The 16,311-nt window shown below is 31.6% G+C and overlaps 1 long non-coding RNA gene across 1 annotated transcript; it reads right to left on the bottom strand.

The window, feature by feature from the left end:
• Positions 1-1,414: 1,414 nt before the first annotated feature.
• LOC136227582 (uncharacterized) lies at positions 1,415-3,602 on the bottom strand. The gene is made up of 3 exons (XR_010688134.1): positions 3,496-3,602; positions 2,940-3,088; positions 1,415-2,067 (listed from the first exon to the last, which is right to left on the bottom strand). It is a non-coding gene; the product is annotated as an uncharacterized lncRNA (long non-coding RNA).
• Between the last annotated feature and the right edge of the window lie 12,709 nt (positions 3,603-16,311).

Here is a 16,311-nt window from a genome sequence, read left to right as displayed (position 1 = left end):
TTGGGCGTCGCCCGACGGGAGTTGGGCGACGCCCAAAACAGGTTGGGCGGAAGCCCAACGCAGGTTGGGCGCGCGCGCCCAGCTGCCGCTGGGCGTGCGCCCTGCGCTGCTGGGCGTGCGCCCTGCGCTGCTGGGCGCGCGCCCAACTGCTGTCGGGCGCTCGCCCAACGCCGCTGAGCACTCGCGAGCCGTCTACTTGACGACACGCAATCCTTTCGAACCCTTTCGTGATTTTTATTGTTTAAATTATTGGAATCAACCGCTTCAACCGTCTTGTTATGGGTTTTCATCACAGGTCCTCCGACTCGGTGTCTACAGTTGCCCCTACTTTTCTATTTTGACAGTGAGGTGTGTGCTTTTTCGAAAAAACTTTTTTCGCGAATGCGACACATGCAATGGAAAACATATTAAAGTAAAAGACACATATAGAGTGGGAGGAGAGATACCTGATCTCCATGTTGCAAGTTCCTATCTTCCCTTCAATCCTCACTTAGGCTATCCCGTCCTTGCCTCTGAATTGGCTGCCGGCGGACGCTCCTTCTGGGGACCCTAGTCTCTAAATCGACCGCGGGTAAAATGGCTCTTTTTAGCAACCCTGGTCTCTAAATCGACCGCGGGTAAAATGGCTCTCTCTAGCAACCCTGGTCTCTAAATCGACCGCAGGTAAAATGGCTCTTTCTAGCAACCCTGGTCATCGACCGCAGGTAAAATGGCCCTCTCTGGCAACCCTGGTCATCGACCGTAGGTAAAATGGTTCTCTTTAGCAACCCCGGTCATCGACCGTAGGTAAAATGGCTCTCTCTAGCAACGTTGGTCATCGATCGTACACTACAAGAAAATATCTATTTACTGACGGAAAATTCCGTCGTAAACATAGAAATTCCGTCAGTAAACTGGTTTATTGACGGAACTCTGACGGAACGAAAAACGTCAAATATACACACGTCAGTAAATTATTCTGACGGAATATTGACGGAATAATGAATTGACGGAATACTGGACATATTCCGTCAAGAAATTCTGACGTTTTATTTGACGATGGAACCGTCAAACCGTTGCCGTTTAAAATAACAGAAACATTTTCGTCAGGATATTTATTCTGACGGAAGTTTCCGTCAATAAATTTAAAATCAAAATTTTTAAAATAAATAATAATATATTAGCATTGATTTTATAATTATAATTCATAAATTAAAAAATAAATATTATTTGTTAAATATCAACAGTTGGATTGAAGGGAGCTGATTATATCTACAAAGACACATTAAAAAAAATTGTGCTCAAAACTAACAATAAAATTGTCCCAAAAAGAGGATAACCAACAAAAAGAGGATAACCAACACAAATATGGTGACCATGGATAAACAGTTGTAGGTGAACATGTTACATTTGGATTGAAGGAGCCAATAAAATATATAAAAGTGGCAAACTCTTACATTAAATTAGCAATAAGTGAGTAATGCTAATTTACATCAGGTTTATATATACAAAAGAAAGAAGACATTATAATAATCCATTCCAGGGAAACAGAATATACAAGCTATACTAAGAAACATTGTGTAAGATGGGCACAATTTCGTAATTGAAATTTGTGAACCTTTAAACATTATGTGCAATGTGGCATATCAGCAAATCTATGAACACAAACAACAAATCCAATTTTTCTAGTCACCAACACTTAAAATGAACCCATACCCTAGAGTTTTACTTTGGCAGATGAAAACTGCAATAGACAACTTCTACATAGGACGAACAGATGCTTACTGCAATTAGCTCGATTGCCACCTGCCTTGGTTAGTTACATACATCTGACTACCTAAATCTCAAATTAGCTCTAGTAATTGGCACCAACCTAAAACACGAACTGAACTTAGTACAACATTAATAAATGATAACGAGTATGACAGCAAAGCCATGACAAGAAAAACATGGATCTTTCACTGATTTGAACATGAACATCTACAACTTGGATCTCGATGCCCCTTTTTTCTTCAAAATCTAATTCACAAAGCAGGAACCAGCATGGTCCAGGAAAAGCTTCAGCCCTTTAACTGCTGCTGCAAAAATCTGGAGATCCAAATGTGGAACTTGTCAAAGAATTGAAACACAAATAGCAGTCAAAGAATTGAAACACAAATAGCAATCAGATGCATATAAAAAAAAGCAGGAACCAGCATGGTTTTAACTGTTGCTGCAAAAATCTGGAAATCCAAAGGTGGAACCTTATATATATATAACAACCCCTAAAGTAGGTCTTATATAAGTCCAGAGGCAGAGTTAAGAAGCACGAGGATAGAGGCAGAGCTAAGGTGCACGAGAATGTCGGTGCACTTCTAGCCCTTCGGAACCACCCCTTACAGGATAGTTCCCCTTCCTCTGCACATCTCTCATTTTACATTTTTAGGGAGTTGATTGCATCTTTAGTAGATGAAGGTTTATGTATCTACTTTTTTTCTCCAACCTAAGCCAAAACAGTGTCGTTCTGGCCGAGGTTATATGTACTTTACCCCGAACATCAACCACATTTTGATGAGCAAAAAAATAGGTGAAAGAAGTAAATTTAGAGGACTGTTCATTGGTACTTTGCTACAAATCCTTTACTTCCCAGTGTTAAAAGACCTAACCATTGAGGTTGAATTTATTACAATGTCAAAAATCACTTACCATAAAAAAGCAAACAAACAAAAAGTGTCCTTATTTGTGCCATAAAAACATCAGTTTCAGTGTTCACACCAATAATTTGACACTATTAATAACAAATTAATAATAATTTCAGAACTCATATTCTTCACTTTACGAAATACTTCTTACCAGACTATATATTAATGTCATTATCTAGTTTCACAACAAACTCAACTCATTCACAAGGAAATGGCTTTCCTGCATTATATGTTAATCATAGCATTCCACTTTAATCGTAATAACATGGTTATAGCTACCTGGGTTCTCTTACACTCGACAAAGAGCTTATCGTCAATCAAAAAGTTTAAGGCTCTGCCTCCTTTGCCGAAACCTAAATTGCCTCCTCTGCAACCAACCCCATGGGAAGCATCACCGACTCAGACATCATCAGAATTGCCTCCTCAACCTGCATTTACACCTACCTGCATTATATGTTGATCATAGCATTCCTCTTTAATTGTAATAAGAACCAAAACCAAACCCATTTCACATTAAAGCCGAAAAATCAGTCATTACTCAAATTATCAACATAAACTATGCAACACAAAAACCCATTTGCAGATGGTACGAGTTAAATGTAAAAAAGAACAGATCTTTTTAAGAGAAATCCAACAAAGAGCTAAAAAAAATAACAACAAAGACTAATGATCACATTAATTAATAATATAGTGCAAATATTAAATAAAAGGAACACAATGTTGAACAAGTTGTATATAAAATCCATAAAACGCTGGAATGAAAAGGGAACAAAAGCAAAATAAAAAAATGAAACTAAATTAAACGGAGAAAAATAAGAGAAGTACGAAATTTCACCGGAATAAGTAAGCTGTCGGTGAAGAAGAGAGCAGATCCATCCGAGCTTCGAGGAATAAACATCATCGTTTCCGTTTGGAAGAGAATCACCAGATGGGAGAGTGTAGCGCCTGTACATAATAGCTACATGCGGATCTATATATCTATATATATATATATATATATATAATATAAAACATTAACGATGGAGCTGAGGTGTCACTTTAGTTATATTAATGTCTGTACATAATAGCTACATGCGGATCTATATATCTATATATATATATATATATAAAATATAAAACATTAACGATGGAGCTGAGGTGTCCACCTTTTTTTTACTGATAAAAAATATAATATAAAATATTGATAATGTAGAATCCTTGCCTTTCCATTCATTGATAATGTGATATATATACACAATATATATGTGTGAACATGATAATTACAAATCAATTATATTCCTAAATTACAGCAGAAATATCCATATCTAATACACCCCTGTAGTCGAAACGGGAGGTGGTCGAACGTTGAGACTAGAGCGGAAGTCGTCGAAAAGAATTTGTGGTAGACCTTTGGTGAAAATATCTGCAATTTGATGACGAGAAGGAACATGAAGTACCCTAACCTCTCCTTTAGCAACCTTTTCTCGAACAAAATGTATATCCATCTCAATATGCTTGGTACGTTGGTGTTGTACAGGATTACCAGTGAGGTAAACTGCACTCACATTGTCACAATATACCAAGGTGGATTTACTAATAGGGCAATGAAGTTCAAGAAGAAGATTTCTAATCCAGCAAGTTTCAGATACGACATTAGCAACACCACGATACTCTGCTTCAGCACTAGAACGAGATAAAGTGGGTTGCCGCTTAGCAGACCAAGACAGAAGATTGTCACCAAGGAAAACACAATATCCTGAAGTAGAACGTCGAGTGTCAGGACATCCCCCCCAATCTGCATCTGTATAGGAGACCAAGGAATCTAGTGAAGAGGTTGTGAATGTAAGTCCGAACTCCAGGGTTCCTTTAACATATCGAAGAATCCGCTTGATAGCTGCCATATGAGACGTTTTGGGATCGTGCATGAATAAACAGACTTGCTGAACAGCATAACTGATGTCTGGGCGAGTGAGAGTCAAATACTGTAATGCACCAGCTAAACTTCGATACTCAGATGGATCATGATAAGCAGAACCAGATGAAGCACTCAGTTTTTGCTTAGTGTCAACAGGTGTTGTACAGGAATTTGCTGAAGAAAGACCGGCTTTAGAAATGATCTCAGTAGCATACTTCTTTTGAGACAGAAAAAGAGAGCCGGCGCTCCGAGTGACAGATATCCCTAAAAAATAACTCAATGGGCCAAGATCTTTCATAGCAAATTCGGAACTCAATTTGTTGATAATTGACTCTCGTAGAGCAGTGGAAGAAGTAGCTAGAACGATGTCATCCACATATAAGAGTAGATATGCCATCTCTGCTCCCCGACGAAAGACAAACAGTGAATGATCAGATTTACTGTGAGAAAAACCCATGGTAGACAAGAAAGAGGCAAACCGTTGGTACCACGCCCGTGGTGCCTGTTTGAGACCATAAAGAGACTTTTGAAGAAGGCATACATGATCTGGATAGTTGGGATCCCGAAATCCCAGTGGTTGATGCATATAAACAGTCTCATGAAGATCCCCATGAAGAAAAGCATTTTTTACATCCAGCTGATGTAGTGGCCAACCTTTAGAAAGTGCAATACTTAATACAGCTCGAATTGTTGCTGGCTTAACAACTGGACTGAAAGTATCACCACAGTCTACCCCAACAAGTTGATTCGCCCCATTTCCAACAAGTCTTGCTTTGTATCTTTCAAAAGATCCATCTGCATTAAATTTGTGCCTGAGAATCCACCAACTACGAAGAACATTAGCATTAGAAGGACGGGGTACGAGGACCCACGTCTTATTTTCAATAAGAGCCTTATATTCTTCAGTCATGGCTTGTTTCCAATTAGGGTCTTGTAAAGCAAGTGAGGGATTAGAAGGAATAGGAGAAATAGTGGTGGTGTGTAAGTTGAGCTTTCTTTGGGGTTTGAAAATTCCAAGTTTAGCTCGGGTTGTCATAGGGTGAGTCGGTTGGGTTGGGTTGGCGTGTATAGGATCGGGAGAAGGCGGGGAAGTGGGCTGTTGTGGGGAGGTGAGCTGTTGTGGGGAATTTGTGTTTGGGCCGTGTTGAATTGGAGAAGGAAAGGGACTGTCGAGAGGAGAAGGGGGAAGTGCTGGGCTGTTTTGGGAAGATGGGTTGGGACTGTTGGGCCGTGGTGAAACTGGGCTTTGGTTAGGAGTGGACGCATTAGTGGGGAAGGGAATAATGGGTTGGGTTGTTTGTGTAGGTGAGTTGGAAATAGAAGAAATGGGAGGGGAGGCCGAGACATGTTTAGTGGAAAATGGAAATTTGCTTTCATTGAAAATAACGTGACGAGATATAATTATTTTCCGCGCGGAGATGTCGTAACACTTATAGCCTCGATGATTGGATGGATATCCAAGAAACACACATGGAGAGGACCTAGGTTGAAGTTTATTTCTAGAGGAAGAAGGGACAAGTGGGTAACAAAGACAACCGAAAGTGCGTAAGTGAGTATAAGAAGGAGTACGATTGTAGAGAATTTGAGTCGGTGAAAGAAGACTAAGATTTTTGTGAGGGAGAATATTTAAAAGATAGGCCGCATGAGCAAGAGCATGAGGCCAGAAAGAATGAGAGCAAGAAGCATGTGTTAGAAGAGTGCGAATTATATTATTGATTGTTCGAATCGTTCGTTCAGATTTACCGTTTTGGGAGGAAGTATGTGGACATGAAAAACGGAATTGCATACCATTATTGTTAAAAAAATCATGAAAATGACTATTGTTATACTCACCACCATTATCACACTGAAAAGTTTTGATATCTTTTTCAAATTGAGTACGTACGTAATTTCGGAATGTGAGGAACACAGAAAAAACTTGAGATTTATTTGCTAAGGGAAAAGTCCACAGAAAATTAGAATAATCATCTAGGAAAAGAACATAATATCTATAGCCACTAGAACTTAGAACAGGAGATGTCCATATATCACTATGAATAATATCAAACGGCATTGATGACATATTTTTAGAAGCATAAAAAGGCAATTTAATATGTTTCCCAAGCACACAAGAATTGCAAATAGAAAAATCAACATTTTTAGGACAAGAAATAAAATTATTAGTTCGAAGATTGTCTAAAATTTGAGGACCAGGATGGCCCAATCTATTGTGCCAAACTGAAGGAGATAAAACAGAAGCATTTAAAGCATAAGAAGACTCTGAAGAGGAGGATGTGACTGGATATAAATCACCGGTGCTATTACATCTCATAATAGGGATCCCCGTGCGCAAGTCCTTCACAGAGAAACCAACAGGATCAAATTCAACGGACACATTATTATCAATAGCAAATTTCCGCACAGATATAAGGTTTTTGATTAATCTAGGGGCATGTAAAACATTGTTCAATTCTAGGGTTTTGTTGTTTGTTTTTAAGGATGCATTACCAAGACCGATAACAGGAATACAAGTGCCATTACCTACTACGATACTCGTGTTAGGACTCTTATTTAAATAAGATGTGAGTTTACCTCCATCCCCGCTCATGTGAGAAGTGGCGCCGGTGTCCATATGCCAAGGTTCTGCAGGTGGTGTGATTGTCAAGGTGTGCATAGCCGCCTCAATGTTTGTTGGAGTGTAATACTGGGCCAGATGGGCCTGCGGATGGGCTCCCAATATGCCTGGCTGGACTGCAGAAGAATTGTTATTAAAAACAGGCCCGCGAGTTGCACCATGAGTTGCACCATGTGAAGAATTGGGCCAAGAAGGATAAGGACATGGGGGATAGGCCCATTGGGGCGCCTGTCCAGTCCATGGCCCGTACCCCCATGGCTGTTGTAAAGAAACAGCCCCTGACCAGCGAGGACCGCTATTTTGCTGCCATCGTCCGCCTCTGCCCCGTCCGCCTCTGCCACGGCGATAATAACCCCGGCCACCGCGAGCAGCGCCAGAATTTTGAGGGAAAGAAGGCCGAACGTGATTTGAATATGGAGGAGCTTGATTCGACGGGGACTGTTGGGCGATAGTAACGGCGGCAATTTCAGATCCGACGGTGGCGGCTGTGCGTTTTTTACGGGCAGATTCTTCCAATAATAACATGGACCTTGCCTTTGTGAAATTGGGCAGAATGTCATTGTGGCGAATTTGTATTCCGATTGTCTCGTAGGCGTCAGTGAGCCCTGAAATTAATTGAAGAACGAGACGATCGTTGGATACGGCAGCCCCGACGTTGCTTAATTGGTCCGAGAGGGACTTCAAATGTTGGCAGTAGGCAGAGATATCATCAAAATTTTCAAGTCTAGCATTGGACAGTTCTTGTTGTAAATAAAGGGCTCTTGAATTTTTATTATCGGAGAATTGTTGTTCTAGGAGTTTCCAAGCGTCGGCGGCTGTTAAATTTGGTCCGATGATACTGTTGAGAAGGTCTGAAGATATGGTTCCATAAATCCATTGCAACACGATGGCATCAACACGAGACCATAAACCTGGATTGTTTGCTTTCATAACCGAAGAAGAGGTTTCCGATTTATCGTCGGTTTCAGGAAGGATATGATCAAGAACTTGAAAAGCACGGGCATGTGTTTTAAAAAGTTCAGCCCAAGTGGTATAGAGGCCTTTGCCGGATTCGAGAGGATCACGAATAAAGGAGGTAATGTTGATAATGGAGAGGGCCGGATGAGTTGGTGCGGCGGCGGCACCATTGTTTTGTTCATTGTTTGGCATGGTGGCAGTAGAGTTTTTAGGGATGAAGAACGGCAGAATGAGGAAGAGAGAAAGAAGAGATTTGGGTGGGATTAGGGAGAGAAATTTTAGGAGAGAGTTTTTAGGAAAGAAATTAGGCTCATGATACCATGATAATGTAGAATCCTTGCCTTTCCATTCATTGATAATGTGATATATATACACAAGATATATGTGTGAAGATGATAATTACAAATCAATTATATTCCTAAATTACAGCAGAAATATCCATATCTAATAAATATAATATATTAACTTTAATTATATTATTATATTTATTTATAAAAAGATTATTTTATCCGTACTATATCTAAGAGATCTACAGAATTTAAATTAATCCCTAAAATCTCTCTAATTCTCTGCATATTTATATCTAAAAGTTCTACATAATTTAAATTAATCCCTAAAATCTCTCTAAGTCTCTGCATATCTATATCTAAAAGTTCTATATAATTTAAATTAATCCCTAAAATCCATCTAATTCTCTGCATATCTATATATATATTCTATATATATATATATAATATAAAACAGTAACGATGGAGTCGAGGTGTCACTTCCTCCTTTTTTACTGATAAAAAATATAATAAAAAATATAATATATTAACTTTAATTATATTATTATATTTATTTATAAAAAGATTATTTTATCCGTAAGATATCTAAGAGTTCTACATAATTTAAATTAATCCCTAAAATCTCTCTAATTCTCTGCATATCTATATCTAAAAGTTATACATAATTTAAATTAATCTCTAAAATATCTCTAATTCTCTGCATATCTATATCTAAAAGTTCTACATAATTTAAATTAGTCCCTAAAATCTCTACAATTCTCTGCATATCTATATATAATATAAAACAGTAACGACGGAGCTGATGTGTCACTTCCTCCTTTTTTACTGATAAAAAATATAACATATTTTTATTCAAAAAAAATATAATATATTAACTTTAGTTATATTATTATATTTATTTATAAAAAGATTATTTTATCCGTACTATATCTAAGAGTTCTAGAGAATTTAAATTAATCTCTAAAATCTCTCTAATTCTCTCCATAAAATCTCTCTAATTCTCTGCATATCTATATCTAAAAGTTCTACGTAATTTAAATTAGTCCCTAAAATCTCTCTAATTCTCTGCATATCTATATATAATATAAAACAGTAACGATGGAGCTGAGGTGTCACTTCCTCCTTTTTTACTGATAAAAAATATAATATATTAACTTTAGTTATATTATTATATTTATTTATAAAAAGATTATTTTATCCGTACTATATCTAAAATTCTACATAATTTAAATTAATCCCTAAAATCTCCCTAATTCTCTGCATATCTATATCTAAAAGTTCTACATAATTTAAATTAGTCCCTAAAATCTCTCTAATTCTCTGCATATCTATATCTATATATAATATAAAACAGTAACGATGGATCTGAGGTGTCACTTCCTCCTTTTTTACTGATAAAAATATAATATATTAACTTTAGTTATATTATTATATTTATTTGTAAAAAGATTATTTTATCTGTACTATATCTAAGAGATCTACATAATTTAAATTAATCCCTAAAATCTCTCTAATTCTCTGCATATCTATATCTAAAAGTTATACATAATTTAAATTAATCCCCAAAATATCTCTAATTCCCTGCATATCTATATCTAAAAGTTATACATAATTTAAATTAATCCCCAAAATATCTCTAATTCCCTGCATATCTATATCTAAAAGTTCTACATAATTAAAATTACTCCCTAAAATCTCTCTAATTCTCTGCATATCTATATATAATATAAAACAGTAACGATGGAGCTGAGGTGTCACTTCCTCCTTTTTTACTGATAAAAAATATAATAAAAAATATAATATATTAACTTTAGTTATATTATTATATTTATTTATAAAAAGATTATTTTATCTGTACTATATCTAAGAGATCTACATAATTTAAATTAATCCCTAAAATCTCTCTAATTCTCTGCATATCTATATCTAAAAGTTATACATAATTTAAATTAATCCCTAAAATATCTCTAATTCCCTGCATATCTATATCTAAAAGTTCTACATAATTTAAATTAATCCCTAAAATTCCTCTAATTCTCTGCATATCTATATTCTATATACAACAGTAACGATGGAGCTGAGGTGTCACTTCCTCCTTTTTTACTGATAAAAAATATAATAAAAAATATAATATATTAACTTTAGTTATATTATTATATTTATTTATAAAAAGATTATTTTATCCGTACTATATCTAAGAGTTCTACATAATTTAAATTAATCCCTAAAATCTCTCTAATTCTCTGCATATCTATATATAATATAAAACAGTAACGATTGAGCTGAGGTGTCACTCCCTCCTTTTTTACTGATAAAAAATATAATATAATATATAATATAATATATTAACTTAAGTTATATTATTATATTTATTTATAAAAAAATTATTTTATCTGTACTATATCTAAGAGTTCTATAGAATTTAAATTAATCCCTAAAATCTCTCTAATTCTCTGCATATCTATATCTAAAAGTTCTATATAATTTAAATTAATCCCTAAAATCTCTATAATTTTCTGTATATCTATATCTAAAAGTTCTGCATAATTTAAATTAATCCCTAAAATCCCTCTAATTCTCTGTATATCTATATTCTATATATAATATAAAACAGTAACGATGTAGCTGAGGTGTCACTTTCTCCTTTTTTTACTAATAAAAAATATAATATATTAACTTTAGTTATATTATTATATTTATTTATAAAAAGATTATTTTATCCGCACTATATCTAAGAGTTCTACAGAATTTAAATTAATCTCTAAAATCTCTCTAATTCTCTGCATATCTATATATAATATAAAACAGTAACGACGGAGCTGATGTGTCACTTCCTCCTTTTTTACTGATAAAAAATATAATATATTAACTTTAATTATATTATTATATTTATTTATAAAAAGATTATTTTATCCGTACTATATCTAAGAGTTCTACAGAATTTAAATTAATCTCTAAAATCTCTCTAATTCTCTCCATATCTATATCTAAACGTTCTACATAATTTAAATTAATCCCTAAAATCTCTCTAATTCACTGCATATCTATATCTAAAAGTTCTACATAATTTAAATTAGTCCCTAAAATCTCTCTAATTCTCTGCATATCTATATATAATATAAAACAGTAACGATGGAGCTGAGGTGTCACTTCCTCCTTTTTTACTGATAAAAAATATAATAAAAAATATAATATATTAAATTTAGTTATATTATTATATTTATTTATAAAAAGATTATTTTATCCGTACTATATCTAAGAGTTCTACATAATTTAAATTAATCTCTAAAATCTCCCTAATTCTCTGCATATCTATATCTAAAAGTTCTACATAATTTAAATTAGTCCCTAAAATCTCTCTAATTCTCTGCATATCTATATATAATATAAAACAGTAACGATAGAGCTGAGGTGTCACTTCCTCCTTTTTTACTGATAAAAAATATAATATGAAATATAATATATTAACTTTAGTTATATTATTATATTTATTTGTAAAAAGATTATTTTATCTGTACTATATCTAAGAGATCTACATAATTTAAATTAATTCCTAAAATCTCTCTAATTCTCTGCATATCTATATCTAAAATTCTACATAATTTAAATAAATTTCCAAAATCTCTCTAATTTTCTGTATATCTATATCTAAAAGTTCTACATAATTAAAATTACTCCCTAAAATCTCTCTAATTCTCTGCATATCTATATATAATATAAAACAGTAACGATGGAGCTGAGGTGTCACTTCCTCCTTTTTTACTGATAACAATTTAATAAAAAATATAATATATTAACTTTAGTTATATTATTATATTTATTTATAAAAAGATTATTTTATTTGTACTATATCTAAGAGATCTACATAATTTAAATTAATCCCTAAAATCTATCTAATTTTCTGCATATCTATATCTAAAAGTTATACATAATTTAAATTAATCCCTAAAATATCTCTAATTCCCTGCATATCTATATCTAAAAGTTTTACATAATTTAAATTAATCCCTAAAATCCCTCTAATTCTCTGCATATCTATATTCTATATAAAACAGTAACGATGGAGCTGAGGTGTCACTTCCTCCTTTTTTACTGATAAAAAATATAATAAAAAATATAATATATTAACTTTAGTTATATTATTATATTTATTTATAAAAATATTATTTTATCCGTACTATATCTAAGAGTTCTACATAATTTAAATTAATCCCTAAAATCTGTCTAATTCTCTGCATATCTATGTATAATATAAAACAGTAACGATGGAGCTGAGGTGTCACTCCCTCATTTTTTACTGATAAAAAATATAATATAATATATTAACTTGAGTTATATTATTATATTTATTTATAAAAAAATTATTTTATCTATACTATATCTAAGAGTTCTACAGAATTTAAATTAATCCCTAAAATCTTTCTAATTGTCTGCATATCTATATTTAAAAGTTCTACATAATTTAAATTAATCCCTAAAATCTCTAAAATTTTCTGTATATCTATATCTAAAAGTTCTGCATAATTTAAATTAATCCCTAAAATCCCTCTAATTCTCTGTATATCTATATTCTATATATAATATAAAACAGTAACGATGTAGCTGAGGTGTCACTTCCTCCTTTTTTACTAATAAAAAATATAATAAAAAAATATAATATATTAACTTTAGTTATATTATTATATTTATTTATAAAAAGATTATTTTATCCGTACTATATCTAAGAGTTCTACAGAATTTAAATTAATCTCTAAAATCTCTCTCTAATTCTCTGCATATCTATATATAATATAAAACAGTAACGACGGAGCTGATGTGTCACTTCCTCCTTTTTTACTGATAAAAAATATAATATATTAACTTTAGTTATATTATTATATTTATTTATAAAAAGATTATTTTATCCATACTATATCTAAGAGTTCTTCAGAATTTAAATTAATCTCTAAAATCTCTCTAATTCTCTCCATATCTATATCTAAACGTTCTACATAATTTAAATTAATCCCTAAAATCTCTCTAATTCTCTGCATATCTATATCTAAAAGTTCTACATAATTTAAATTAGTCCCTAAAATCTCTCTAATTCTCTGCATATCTATATATAATATACAACAGTAACGATGGAGCTGAGGTGTCACTTCCTCCTTTTTTACTGATAAAAAATATAATATAAAATATAATATATTAACTTTAGTTATATTATTATATTTATTTATAAAAAGATTATTTTATCCGTACTATATCTAAGAGTTCTACATAATTTAAATTAATCTCTAAAATCTTCCTAATTCTCTGCATATCTATATCTAAAAGTTCTACATAATTTAAATTAGTCCCTAAAATCTCTCTAATTCTCTGCATATCTATATATAATATAAAACAGTAACGATGGAGCTGAGGTGTCACTTCCTCCTTTTTTACTGATAAAAATATAATATATTAACTTTAGTTATATTATTATATTTATTTGTAAAAAGATTATTTTATCTGTACTATATCTAAGAGATCTACATAATTTAAATTAATCCCTAAAATCTCTCTAATTCTCTGCATATCTATATCTAAAAGTTATACATAATTTAAATTAATCCCTAAAATATCTCTAATTCCCTGCATATCTATATCTAAAAGTTCTACATAATTAAAATTACTCCCTAAAATCTCTCTAATTCTCTGCATATCTATATATAATATAAAACAGTAACGATGGAGCTGAGGTGTCACTTCCTCCTTTTTTACTGATAAAAAATATAATAAAAAATATAATATATTAACTTTAGTTATATTATTATATTTATTTATAAAAAGATTATTTTATCTGTACTATATCTAAGAGATCTACATAATTTAAATTAATCCCTAAAATCTCTCTAATTCTCTGCATATCTATATCTAAAAGTTATACATAATTTAAATTAATCCCTAAAATATCTCTAATTCCCTGCATATCTATATCTAAAAGTTCTACTTAATTTAAATTAATTCCTAAAATCTCTCTAATTCTCTGCATATCTATATTCTATATAAAACAGTAACGATGGAGCTGAGGTGTCACTTCCTCCTTTTTTACTGATAAAAAATATAATAAAAAATATAATATATTAACTTTAGTTATATTATTATATTTATTTATAAAAAGATTATTTTATCCGTACTATATCTAAGAGTTCTACATAATTTAAATTAATCCCTAAAATCTCTCTAATTCTCTGCATATCTATATATAATATAAAACAGTAACGATGGAGCTGAGGTGTCACTCCCTCCTTTTTTACTGATAAAAAATATAATATAAAATATAATATAATATATTAACTTGAGTTATATTATTATATTTATTTATAAAAAAATTATTTTATCTGTACTATATCTAAGAGATCTACATAATTTAAATTAATCCCTAAAATCTCTCTAATTCTCTGCATATCTATATCTAAAAGTTATACATAATTTAAATTAATCCCTAAAATATCTCTAATTCCCTGCATATCTATATCTAAAAGTTCTACATAATTTAAATTAATCCCTAAAATCCCTCTAATTCTCTGCATATCTATATTCTATATACAACAGTAACGATGGAGCTGAGGTGTCACTTCCTCCTTTTTTACTGATAAAAAATATAATAAAAAATATAATATATTAACTTTAGTTATATTATTATATTTATTTATAAAAAGATTATTTTATCCGTACTATATCTAAGAGTTCTACAGAATTTAAATTAATCCCTAAAATCTCTCTAATTCTCTGCATATCTATATCTAAAAGTTCTACATAATTTAAATAAATTCCCAAAATCTCTCTAATTTTCTGTATATCTATATCTAAAAGTTCTGCATAATTTAAATTAATCCCTAAAATCCCTCTAATTCTCTGTATATCTATATTCTATATATAATATAAAACAGTAACGATGTAGCTGAGGTGTCACTTCCTCCTTTTTTACTAATAAAAAATATAATATATTAACTTTAGTTATATTATTATATTTATTTATAAAAAGATTATTTTATCCGTACTATATCTAAGAGTTCTACAGAATTTAAATTAATCTCTAAAATCTCTCTAAATCTCTGCATATCTATATCTAAAAGTTCTACATAATTTAAATTAGTCTCTAAAATCTCTCTATTTCTTTGCATATCTATATATAATATAAAACAGTAACGATGGAGCTGAGGTGTCACTTCCTCCTTTTTTATATCATTAATTGTAATTATTAATTATATTTTTGTTAATATTTATATATTAAGATGAATCCGTGCATCGCACGGGTAAAAAACTAGTTTTGCGAAGATATCGCAGCTGAGAGAGATGGGGCAGGAAAATGAAGAGAGAGATCAGCCATCTGAGAAAATGTGAGAGAGGCGTATCAAATGAGGATGAGAGAGAATAAGTGAGACTTTTATATGAAGCCATTAGGTTTTCATTTTAAGCCATCTGATTGGAATCAAATCAATGGTTAGGATTAATCATCTTGGCAAATGCTCATTTGACCCCTTAAAGATAATAATAATCAAATTTAATTGTAAGTTAATTATATTTTTTCTTTTTTATATTAACTTCTCCATTTTTATATAAATAACAATTTTCTCTTTATAATTGAAATGAGAACCAAGTAATACGGTTTAATTGTGAGTAAAAAAATGATTTTCTAACCTTAAAATTAAAATACGAAGCATTTATTTATATAGAAACAAATAACCATTAATATGAATATAAATTTTAAACATTTAAGTAAACCATTAATATGGATATGAATTTATAAATATGGTTAAACATGTAAGTAAAAACAATATGATCTTATAATCTTAAAAGGAGATAGTAACATCGGAAAGCATTTATAAAAATGATAAAAAAATATAAAGTTGATATTTATTAGGGGTTTTAATA

This window comes from Euphorbia lathyris, chromosome 4 (genome assembly GCF_963576675.1).
Source record: "Euphorbia lathyris chromosome 4, ddEupLath1.1, whole genome shotgun sequence".
NCBI lineage: Eukaryota > Viridiplantae > Streptophyta > Magnoliopsida > Malpighiales > Euphorbiaceae > Euphorbia > Euphorbia lathyris.
The sequence above is the reverse complement of the archived record's forward strand: the minus strand, read 5'-3'. Positions and strand labels throughout refer to the sequence as shown.